The following is a 12,088-nucleotide window of genomic DNA, read 5'->3' as shown; positions in this document are numbered from 1 at the left end:
GGACAGGGTGGGTTTGTGACAGGCCCTGCACCCCTCTGCTGCTTGAAGGGACAGGGCGGGTTTGTGACAGGCTCTGCACCCCTCTGCTGCCTGAGGGGATATGGAGGGTTTGTGACAGGCTCTGCACCCCTCTGCTGCTTGAAGGGACAGGGTGGGTTTGTGTCAGGCCCTGCACCCCTCTGCTGCTTGAAGGGACAGGGTGGGTTTGTGACAGGCCCTGCACCCCACCCCTCTGCTGCTTGAAGGGACAGGGTGGGCTTGTGACAGGCTCTGCACCCCTCTGCTGCTTGAAGGGACAGGGTGGGTTTGTGTCAGGCCCTGCACCCCTCTGCTGCTTGAAGGAACAGGGTGGGTTTGTGACAGGCCCTGCACCCCTCTGCTGCTTGAAGGGACAGGGCGGGTTTGTGACAGGCTCTGCACCCCTCTGCTGCTTGAAGGGACAGGGTGGGTTTGTGACAGGCCCTGCACCCCTCTGCTGCTTGAAGGGACAGGGCGGGTTTGTGACAGGCTCTGCACCCCTCTGCTGCCTGAGGGGATATGGAGGGTTTGTGACAGGCTCTGCACCCCTCTGCTGCTTGAACGGACAGGGTGGGCTTGTGACAGGCTCTGCACCCCTCTGCTGCTCGAAGGGACAGGGTGGGTTTGTGTCAGGCCCTGCACCCCTCTGCTGCTTGAAGGAACAGGGCGGGTTTGTGACAGGCTCTGCACCCCTCTGCTGCTTGAAGGGACAGGGCGGGTTTGTGACAGGCTCTGCACCCCTCTGCTGCTTGAAGGGACAGGGTGGGTTTGTGACAGGCCCTGCACCCCTCTGCTGCTTGAAGGGACAGGACGGGTTTGTGACAGGCTCTGCACCCCTCTGCTGCCTGAGGGGATATGGAGGGTTTGTGACAGGCTCTGCACCCCTCTGCTGCTTGAACGGACAGGGTGGGCTTGTGACAGGCTCTGCACCCCTCTGCTGCTCGAAGGGACAGGGTGGGTTTGTGTCAGGCCCTGCACCCCTCTGCTGCTTGAAGGAACAGGGTGGGTTTGTGACAGGCCCTGCACCCCTCTGCTGCTTGAAGGGACAGGGCGGGTTTGTGACAGGCTCTGCACCCCTCTGCTGCTTGAAGGGACAGGGTGGGTTTGTGACAGGCCCTGCACCCCTCTGCTGCTTGAAGGGACAGGGTGGGTTTGTGACAGGCCCTGCACCCCTCTGCTGCTTGAAGGGACAGGGCGGGTTTGTGACAGGCTCTGCACCCCTCTGCTGCTCGAAGGGACAGGGTGGGTTTCTGCCAGACTCTGCACCCCTCTGCTGCTCGAAGGGACAGGGTGGGTTTGTGACAGGCTCTGCACCCCTCTGCTGCTCGAAGGGACAGGGTGGGTTTGTGACAGGCTTTGCACCCCTTTGCTCATCGAATGGAGAGGGTGGGTTTCTGACAGACTCTGCACCCCTCTACTGCTTGAAGGAACAGGGTGGGTTTGTGACAGGCCCTGCACCCCTCTGCTGCTTGAAGGGACAGGGTGGATTTGTGACAGGCTTTGCACCCCTTTGCTGCTTGAAGGGACAGGGTGGGTTTGTGACAGGCCCTGCACCCCTCTGCTGCTTGAAGGGACAGGGTGGGTTTGTGACAGGCCCTGCACCCCTCTGCTGCTTGAAGGGACAGGGTGGGTTTGTGACAGGCCCAGCACCCCTCTGCTGCTTGAAGGAACAGGGTGGGCTTGTGACAGGCTCTGCACCCCTCTGCTGCTTGAAGGGACAGGGCGGGTTTGTGACAGGCTCTGCACCCCTGTGCTGCTTGAAGGGACAGGGCGGGTTTGTGACAGGCTCTGCACCCCTCTGCTGCTTGAAGGGACAGGGCGGGTTTGTGACAGGCTCGCACCCCTCTGCTGCTTGAAGGGACAGGATGGGTTTGTGACAGGCCCTGCACCCCTCTGGTGCTCGAAGGGACAGGGTGGGTTTGTGACAGGCTCAGCACCCCTGTGCTGCTCGAAGGGACAGGGTGGGTTTGTGACAGGCCCTGCACCCCTCTGCGGCTTGAAGGGACAGGGTGGGTTTGTGACAGGCTCTGCACCCCTCTGCTGCTTGAAGGGACAGGGTGGGTTTGTGACAGGCCCTGCACCCCTCTGCTGCTTGAAGGGACAGGGTGGGTTTGTGACAGGCTCTGCACCCCTCTGCTGCTTGAAGGGACAGGGTGGGTTTGTGACAGGCCCTGCACCCCTCTACTGCTTGAAGGGACAGGGCGGGTTTGTGACAGGCTCTGCACCCCTCTGCTGCTTGAAGGGACAGGGCGGGTTTGTGACAGGCTCTGCACCCCTCTGCTGCTTGAAGGGACAGGGTGGGTTTGTGACAGGCCCTGCACCCCTCTGCTGCTTGAAGGAACAGGGTGGGTTTGTGTCAGGCCCTGCACCCCTCTGCTGCTTGAAGGGACAGGGTGGGTTTGTGACAGGCCCTGCACCCCTCTGCTGCTTGAAGGGACAGGGTGGGTTTGTGACAGGCCCTGCACCCCTCTGCTGCCTGAGGGGATATGGAGGGTTTGTGACAGGCTCTGCACCCCTCTGCTGCTTTAAGGGACAGGGTGGGTTTGTGACAGGCCCTGCACCCCTCTGCTGCTTGAAGGGAAAGGGCGGGTTTGTGACAGGCTCTGCACCCCTCTGCTGCTTGAAGGGACAGGGTGGGTTTGTGACAGGCTCTGCACCCCTCTGCTTGAAGGGACAGGGTGGGTTTGTGACAGGCCCTGCACCCCTCTGCTGCTCGAAGGGACAGGGTGGGTTTGTGACAGGCTCAGCACCCCTGTGCTGCTCGAAGGGACAGGGTGGGTTTGTGACAGGTTCAGCACCCCTGTGCTACTCGAAGGGACAGTGTGGGCTTGTGACAGGCCCTGCACCCCTCTGCTGCTTGAAGGGACAGGGCGGGTTTGTGACAGGCTCTGCACCCCTCTGCTGCTTGAAGGGACAGGGCAGGTTTGTGACAGGCTCAGCACCCCTGTGCTGCTCGAAGGGACAGGGTGGGTTTGTGACAGGTTCAGCACCCCTCTGCTGCTCGAAGGGACAGGGTGGGTTTGTGACAGGCTCAGCACCCCTGTGCTACTCGAAGGGACAGGGTGGGTTTGTGACAGGCCCTGCACCCCTCTGCTGCTTGAAGGGACAGGGTGGGCTTATGACAGGCTCTGCACCCCTCTGCTGCTTGAAGGGACAGGGTGGGTTTGTGACAGGCTCTGCACCCCTCTCCTGCTCGAAGGGACAGGGTGGGTTTTTGAGATGCTTAGGACACCTCTGCTGCTGGAGGGGACTGGTGGGTTTTGGCACGCTCTGCACCCCTCTGCAAAACAAAGGGACAGGATGGGTTGACAACAGGCTCAGCACCACTCTGCTGCTCAAGTTGGACTGGGTGGGTTGACAACAGGATCTGCACCCCTCTGTTGCCTGTAGGGACAGAGTGGGTTTGTGACAGTCTCTGCACCCCCTGATGCCCAAAGGGACAGGGTGGGTTTGTGAGATACTCTGGGCACATGTACTGCTCGAAGGGACAGAGTGGGTTTGTGACAGGCTCTTTCTCCTCAAGGGGCAGGCCTCTCAACCATGCCCCCATCCCTCTATCAGAGCAGAATGTTCTTAAATTAATGGAACACCATCTGCAATCAGCACCTATTAAAGATCTTTTATGAAGTGGATAATTGAGCCCGCAGAAGCCTCGCCTTCAGCAGATCTGTGCAGTGACTCACTTTGTGCCAGTCCTTGGCATCGAGTTCTACGGTTGGTGCCAGCAGAAATGGCATGAGTGCCCGGGAGCGCTTGAAGCCCTGTGGGAGAGGGCAGAGGAGGGGCTGTAATCCCTCCTCGATTTGAATATTTAAAACCAAAGCTATGATATAAGGAGCAGCGGGAAGTTTGTCTAGTCATTTGTTTGTCCATCCATCTGTCTGTCCTCCCATCCATCAATTTTCATCATTATCTATCTATCTATCTATCTATCTATCTATCTATCTATCTATCTATCTATCTATCTATCTATCTATCTATCTATCTATCTATCTATCTATCTATCTATCTATCTATCTATCTATCTATCTATCTATCTATCTATCTATCTATCTATCTATCTATCTATCTATCTATCTATCTATCTATCTATCCATCCATCCATCCATCCATCCATCCATCCATCCATCCATCCATCCATCCATCCATCCATCCATCCATCTATCTATCTATCTATCTATCTATCTATCTATCTATCTATCTACCTATCTATCAATCAATCAATCAGTGACACTTGTAGAGCGCGCTACATACCCGTAGGGTCTCAAGGCGCTCGAACAGCCAGGTCTTCAGCTTCTTCCTGAAGGAGAGGTGGTCTTGGGTCAGGCGCAGGTCGGTCGGGAGGGAGTTCCAGGTCTTGGCGGCCAGGTAGGAGAAGGACCTTCCTCCTGTAGTCGCTCTTCGGATGCGGGGGACGGCGGCGAGGGCGTGGTTGGCTGATCGGAGGTGGCGTTTGGGAGCGTTTGGGAGCGTAGAAGTTGACTCGGCTGTTGAGGTAACTCGGGCCTCGGTCGTGTAGGGCTTTGTGTGCGTGGGTGAGGAGGCGGAAGGTGATTCTTTTGTTGACGGGGAGCCAGTGAAGGTCTCTCAGATGTCCGGAGATGTGGCTGGTTCGTGGGATGTCGAGGATGAGTCTGGCTGAGGCGTTCTGGATCCGCTGGAGTCTCTTCTGGAGCTTGGCGGTGGTACCGGCGTATAGGGCGTTGCCGTAGTCCAGACGGCTGGTGACGAGGGCCTGGGTGACGGTCTTCCTGGTCTCGGTGGGGATCCACCAGAAGATCTTCCGTAGCATGCGTAGGATGTTGAAGCACGCCGAGGAGACGTTGTTAACTTGCCTGGTCATGGAGAGGGAGGAGTCCAGGATGAAGCCCAGGTTGCGTGCATGGTCTGTCGGTTTGGGTGCGGTGCCCAGGGCGGGAGGCCACCAGGAGTCGTCCCAGGCGGAGGGTGAGGAGCCCAGGATGAGGATCTCCGTCTTGTCCGAGTTCAGTTTCAGGCGGCTGATCGTCATCCACTCGGCTACCTCTTTCATCCCTTCGTGCAGGTTGGCTCTGGCGGCGGCGGGGTCGTTGGTCAGGGAGAGGATCAGCTGGGTGTCGTCGGCGTAGGAGATTATGCTGAGGTTGTGTTTGCGTACGATGGCCGCGAGGGGGCTCATGTAGACGTTGAAGAGGGTGGGGCTCAGAGATGATCCTTGGGGGACACCGCAGATGACTTCGGAGGCCTCTGACTTGTACGGTGGTAGGCGGACTCTCTGTGTTCTTCCGTCGAGGAAGGAGATGATCCATTCCAGAGCCTTCTCCTGAATTCCGACGTTGCTGAGGCGCTGCACTAGGGTGCGGTGGCAGACAGTGTCGAATGCCGCGGAGAGGTCCAGGAGGATGAGGGCCGCTGTTTCTCCATTGTCCATCAGGGCTCGGATGTCATCGGTGGCGGCGATGAGGGCGGTCTCGGTGCTGTGGTTGGCTCGGAAGCCGGACTGTGAGGGGTCGAGGGATCCGTTCGTCTCGAGGAAGGCGGCCATCTGCTTGTTGACGGTCTTCTCGATGACTTTGGCTGGAAACGGGAGAAGCGAGATGGGGCGGTAATTCTTGAGGTCGGTGGGGTCCGCTGTTGGTTTCTTGAGTAGAGCGCTGAGTTCGGCGTGTTTCCAGCTCTCCGGGAAGATGGTGGTGTCGAAGGATGTGTTGATGATGTCTCGCAGGTGGGGTGCGATGACAGCGTCGGCCTTGTTGAAGACGTGGTGAGGGCAGGGGTCGGTCGGTGATCCGGAGTGGATGGAGTTCATTGTGCGGATGGTGTCTTCGGTGCTGATCGGGGTCCAGGCGTGGAGGATGGTGGTGGGGGGTGGTTGTTCGGTCATGGTGTGCGTTGGTTGGTTGTTGAAGCTGCTGTGTATGTCCGTGATCTTGTTGTGGAAGTATGAAGCGAGGGAGTTGCAGAGGTCTTGCGATGGGGTGACGTCGTTGTTTCCTGCGCTGGGGTTGGAAAGCTCTTTCACGATGTTGAAGAGTTCCTTGCAGTTGTGTGCGTTGTTGTCCAACCGGTCCTTAAATGCTGTTTTCTTGGCGGCGCGGATCAGCTGGTGGTGTTTCCGGGTGGCAAGTTTGTAGGAGGTCCTGTTGTCCGGTGTCGGTTCCCTTTTCCAGACTTTCTCGAGGGCTCGGCAGTTCTTCTTGGAGCTCTTGAGTTCGTTGGTGAACCATGGGGCCTTCTTGCTGCCGGGTCTGCTAGGCGGGGTCCTCAGAGGGGCGAGTTCGTCCGCGCAGTTGCTGATCCACTCCGTGAGGTTGTCGGCGGCCTGGCTGGGGTTCGCTGAGCTGGCAGGAGGGTGCTGGCTCAGGGAGGTGGCGAGCTGGTCTGCTGTGATCTTGTTCCAGCTTCTGCGGGCGGCCTGTTGCTGGTGTTGGTGGGTCGTCGTTCTCTTGAAGGTGAAGTGGACGCAACTGTGGTCCGTCCATTGAAGCTCTGTGGCGTGGCTGAACTCGATGTCTGTGCTGGAAGAGAAGACAGCGTCGAGGGTGTGTCCGGCGAGGTGGGTGGGGGTGGACACCAGTTGCTTGAGTCCAAGGTTGGCGAGGTTGTCGAGCAGAGTGGTGGTGTTGCGGTCGTTGTTGTTCTCCAGATGGAAGTTGAGGTCTTCCAGGAGGATGTAGTCAGCGGAGGGGAGGGCATGCGGGCTGACGAAGTCGGCGATGTCCTCGCTGAATTGTGTGCGTGGTCCAGGGGGTCGGTAGATCAGTGTGCCTCTGAGGGTGGTGTTCGGGTTGGTGTGGATCTGGAAGTGCAGGTGTTCGGCGCTGGTCAGGGTGTTGTCGGTGCTGGTCGTGAGACGGATGGTGTTCCTGTGGATGATGGCGATGCCTCCTCCCATCTGGTTGGCGTTTCGGTCCCTCCGGACGATCTTGTAGCCCTCTGGGATGGCGATGGCGATGTCGGGAGCTGAAGAGGCGTTCATCCAGGTCTCCGTGAGGAAGGCAACGTCAGGGGCTGTGGCGTCTAGGAGGTTCCAGAGTTCGATGGCGTGCCTGTGGACGGAGCGGGTGTTGATCAGGATGCACTTGAGGTGGGTGCTGCTGGAGTTCGACTTGGCGGGTGTTGGTGCGAGGCAGGTCCGGGTGCAGGAGAACTTGCAGGCGTGGCAGCTGAAGGGTCCCTGGGTGCGTCGTGGTGTGGCTTGGTGGCACTCTGGGCGTCGGCCGGTGTTGAGTGCGCTGAGGGTGGCGGCTGAGTACGTCCTGCGGGTCGGTCGGGATCGTCGAGGTCCAGGGGTCCTGGACCTGGGCACGGTCCAGGCGCGGACGGGCGCAGACGGGCTTACCTTTGGCGCGCCTTCGGCGCACAATCGGCGCGCCCGCTGCGCGTCAACGCTGCGCGTTCGCACGGTCGCCATTTAAGGCGAAGTGCGCGGGTGGGCGGAGCAGCTGGGAGGCGGGAGCGGGGAGGGTACAGAATAGAAAAAGGGCGGGGAAAAGCGGCGTTGGCGGGAAGGGAGGGCGGAGGGCGGCGGGCAACAAGGAAGGAAAGGCAAAACACGGGGAAAAAGAGATTAAAACAAAACAGGCACAAGTATTCGTAAAAACAAGGGAGAAATCAGATTAAAACAAGCAGGCACAAATTCTCGTCAAAACAAGGGCAAAAACAACCGCAGCGGCGGCACCCGGCAAACGAGGCAGCAGCGAGGCACAGGCAGGCAAGGGGCACACGCAGCAGCTGGTGGCCGTGCGGCGCGGGGGTGTCCCACAAGTGGGTCACACTCACCTGCGTCGCACGGTCGCCATTTAAGGCCAAGTGCGCGGGTGGGCGGAGCAGCTGGGAGGCGGGAGCGGGGAGGGTACAGAATAGAAAAAGGGCGGGGAAAAGCGGCGTTGGCGGGAAGGGAGGGCGGAGGGCGGCGGGCAACAATCTATCTATCTATCCATCCATCCATCCGTCCATCCATCGGTCCATCCATCCATCCATCCATGTACCTATCCATCTATCTATCTATCTATCTATCTATCTATCTATCTATCTATCTATCTATCTATCTATCTATCTATCTATCTATCTATCTATCTATCTATCTATCTATCTATCTATCTATCTATCTATCTATCTATCTATCTATCTATCTATCTATCTATCCATCCATCCATCCATCCATCCATCCATCCATCCATCCATCCATCCATCCATCCATCCATCCATCCATCCATCCATCCATCTATCTATCTATCTATCTATCCATCCATCCATCCATCCATATCTCTATTCATCTATGTCAGAGGGATAGACTCATAGTTAGATACATTCATATTGCTGTTGTCAACAGTGGAGATATTTGCTTCCCTGTCACTCAGCGGGTTAATATACCTCACTGAGTTAGAATGCCAAGGTACACTGATTTGAATTGTGGTGCAGGTTGAAATGAGCTACTTACTGGGACCCAATGGGAGGTGGATATAATGGCTAAGACCCTGTTAGCGATAATGCGTGAATATTGCTGTATTCTCAGCGATATTCACAGATTTCGCCAGGATTTTTATCGCTTTTGAGATAAACGTTGCTAATAGCACGTTATCTCAGCGATAAAATCTGGCGATGCTTGGCGATAGAAAAATTGACGCTAAGCCTATTTAGTGATAATTATCGCTAGCTGTTGGTAATATGCCCCTGTGTCACTTACTGCAACAGCTGGTATTTGTGGGCACCAGGACAGATGCTGGCGAACAGGGGGACAGCGGGGTGAAGGGGTCACTGGAGAGTTTGATACTGTTTTTGCTGACGTGTATTAATGCACATGCACTTACCGGTTTCCAGACTGACGCGAAAACGGAACCCGGCAACCGAGGATTGTTTCCTCGTATCAGTTTTCCGATCGGATGTCCGGCGGAATTCTTCGATTGAGTGGATGTTACCATCACTACAGATCTCCGATTTGGCGGCGGAATCTGCTTTTTCTACATCTAAGTGCCTTCCCCACGCACCGAACTTGAACCACCGGGAGAGGTCCCGAATTTTCCCCGAGTTTACTGCGAATTCTTCTGATCTACATGTTCTACGCACTAGATGTGAATTGTGTCTATGAGACTGCAATACCATGTCCTGACTGGCACACCACATGGTTATACTAGCCCCTCACCCGTCCTGACGAAGACCCGATAGCAAGGCGTCATCATTTGCCTGCATTTAGCACCGGGTCGAAACGTCGACAGCTCTCCTTCTGTCAGCTCCCTCCCACATTTATCATTGATTGATGACATTTTTTGGAAGCATGACACATTTTATGTCTAATATTTTTAGTTTATTAGTTTAACACCTCTTTCGAACCGATTGATTGTAATGGCTAATGAATATCATTGATTGATTATTGCCAAAGTCACGATTTCTCTCCTGACACCTCCCTTCCCACCTTCACTTTCCCCTCCTCTACCTACCTGGGGCACTGACTGTGTTTGAATTTTAGCATTGTCTGTTAGACTGTTTATTATTGAATATATGTGCACATTGTGAATAAACAACAATGTAGCAGCACTCTCTAAAGTTTTTATGAAAATTATTTGAATTATTGTTGCATAGCATTCTGGACCGTGTTCTGGGGCCATTTTGTTTGTACTATATACTTACCCAGGTCCCAGTGACTCCTTTGGGTCAACCGGTGTTTACATAACACGGCGAACAGGGGGACAGCGGGGTGAAGGGGTCACTGGAGAGTTTGATACTGTTTTTGCTGACGTGTATTAATGCACATGCCATCCTTCGAGAGGGATGAATGTGTTGTAGTATGGTGTGATGTGGTCCTGCTAAGTGTTGCCACAGAGTGTACAATACAATGAGTAGGTGCTACATAACTCTGTTTTAACTGCATTTGTATGGTGTGGGAGGAGTTCACAATTGTAGTATGCACATTCGTATAATGCACAAGGAGCACCGAAGGGGAATATGTGCGCTTGTGCAGTGTGCCACGGTTCACAACTGTGGTGCATGCATTTGTATGGTGTTGAAGAAGTGAAAAACTGTGGTGAATGCATGTGTATGGTGTGCAAGAAGTTCACAAATGTGGTGAATGCATGTGTATGGTGTGCAAGAAGTTCACAACTATGGTGAATGCATGTGTATGGTGTGCAAGGAGTGTATAACTGCAGTATGTGTGTTTGTATATTATACAATAGGTTCACAATCATTGTGTTTACTGGTGTACTTATGTGCAGTGCGGAGGAGGAACACAACTGTAGTACATGCATTTGTATGAATAACATTTTATTTGTGGTTACTCAAAACCATTAAAATAAGACAACAAACTACAAAAAAAATGCAGTGTTATAAAATAAAAGGAGGGTTAAAATGGATAAGAAGTAGACTTATTTAAAACCTAAAGTTCATTGGACCATTTGTGCTTGTCCATCAGTCTTGCCTGGTCACACTCAGAAGGGCTGGTGAGGCTTGATGGTATGCGAGTTGGTCAATGGCCTAGCTGTAGGTGACCATCAATTTCCGCCTGGACTGTTGGATGAATTTGCTGAACATAGCCATATCTTTCACTGTTTCCATTGTAAATAGGTGATGAACAGCCTCCTTTGTTGATCTAATCCCGCATGTATGTAAGATTGGCTTTAGGTAGAGGTTACGCTCAGAGGACAGCGCCGGACAGCAAAATAAGATGTGAGCGAAGCTCTCATGTTTGTATTTACATAGCCGACACTCCGGATGCTTTGTCCAGGATGACCTCCGGGTAAAGTTCTTTGAGGGGGATAGGATGTAGTCTGAGCGCTAAGATCCTATTTAACGCTTGTTTCCCCACCGCCTGGGTAAGGTGGAGTTTGGCATTCTGTACAGTATGTGGGAGTTTTAAAGACTCGTGGAAGCCTCTTGTTTCCAATTATTCCAGATCCGAGAAGCGCGAGCAGAGGCGAACCTGTTTTTTTATCGCGCTTTTAATGGCGGCGTACTTTATCGACTCAGGGTTCCAGTTTTCCACTGCGAGCTTCAGGGTTTCTTTGGCAGCAGAGATGCTGTTTGACCACGGATTGTCTGGTTCCAGAAAGATACTTTTTATGGTACCTTTCAGGGTGTTCTCTAGTGCCGCAGTGGCAAGGAAAAAGTATTTGCTCATTGAGGCCAGCTCTTCATATTTTTGTTGGGTCAAATCGAATTCGAGCCGCACTAAGGTGTTTCTGGTGCAAGCGGGTAGATGGAACAACTTTTTATATGCCGAGCAGTGGATTTTTTCTAGCACACTGGGTAATTTGCCAGGGAAGGCCTGCTGTGCGTAGTTCAAAGATGGTATTAGCTACGCCCTTAGCACTCTTTGAATTGCTGTTGTTGTTGGGCTGTGTAAGGTAGCATGCAACTTGCCGAGGGCATATGTAATGCTTTTCCCTTTTGCCCGTATTTTGTCAAGGTGTACTCCTGGGCGCCCTGTCTCGCTAAGCCAGACTCCCAGATAGTTATAATATTGTGTGCAGTCCAAGGACAGCTTTCCTATCCTCCATTTTATCAGGGGTTTTTTTCGTGTAAGGCCCAAAAATCATTATTTTTGATTTGGATGGATTTACGATCAGTTTGTTCTTGGCGTTGTAATTACCCAGGGACGTTAGTGCCTTTTGTAGGCCGATTTTGGTATGGTCTAAAAGTACCAGGTCGTCGGCATATTGCAATAGTTGGATCTTGGTATGTCCGAGCCGAGGTGTGGCTAATGATGCTCCAATCAGGGCTTTGCCCAGGTCTGCGGTGTATAAATTAAACAGCATCGGCGCCAAAACGCAACCTTGCTTCAATCCGCGGTTGGTGTCTATTTTCTCCGAGGCTGCCGTATTTGAAAGTTTGATTCTAACCCAGGTTCTTGTGTATAGCGATTGAATGGCTTTTAGTAAAGGGGGGTCAATATTCCAGCTTTCCAATTTCTGCCAAAGGATGCAGCGGTCAACGCCATCAAAGGCCGCCGTGTAGTCAATGAAGCAGGCAAAAATCGGGAGGGTTTTTCGCGCCACGGCCTTCTGCGATAGATATGAGAGAGCTACAATATTGTCCACTGTTGAGGCTCCTGGTCTGAACCCTGTTTGGTAAAAGGGCAGCAGGTCCTCCTCGC

Source organism: Lissotriton helveticus, chromosome 1_1, assembly GCF_964261635.1.
Source record: "Lissotriton helveticus chromosome 1_1, aLisHel1.1, whole genome shotgun sequence".
In the NCBI taxonomy this organism is placed as follows: Eukaryota; Metazoa; Chordata; class Amphibia; order Caudata; family Salamandridae; genus Lissotriton; species Lissotriton helveticus.
Note: the sequence above shows the minus strand (reverse complement) of the source record.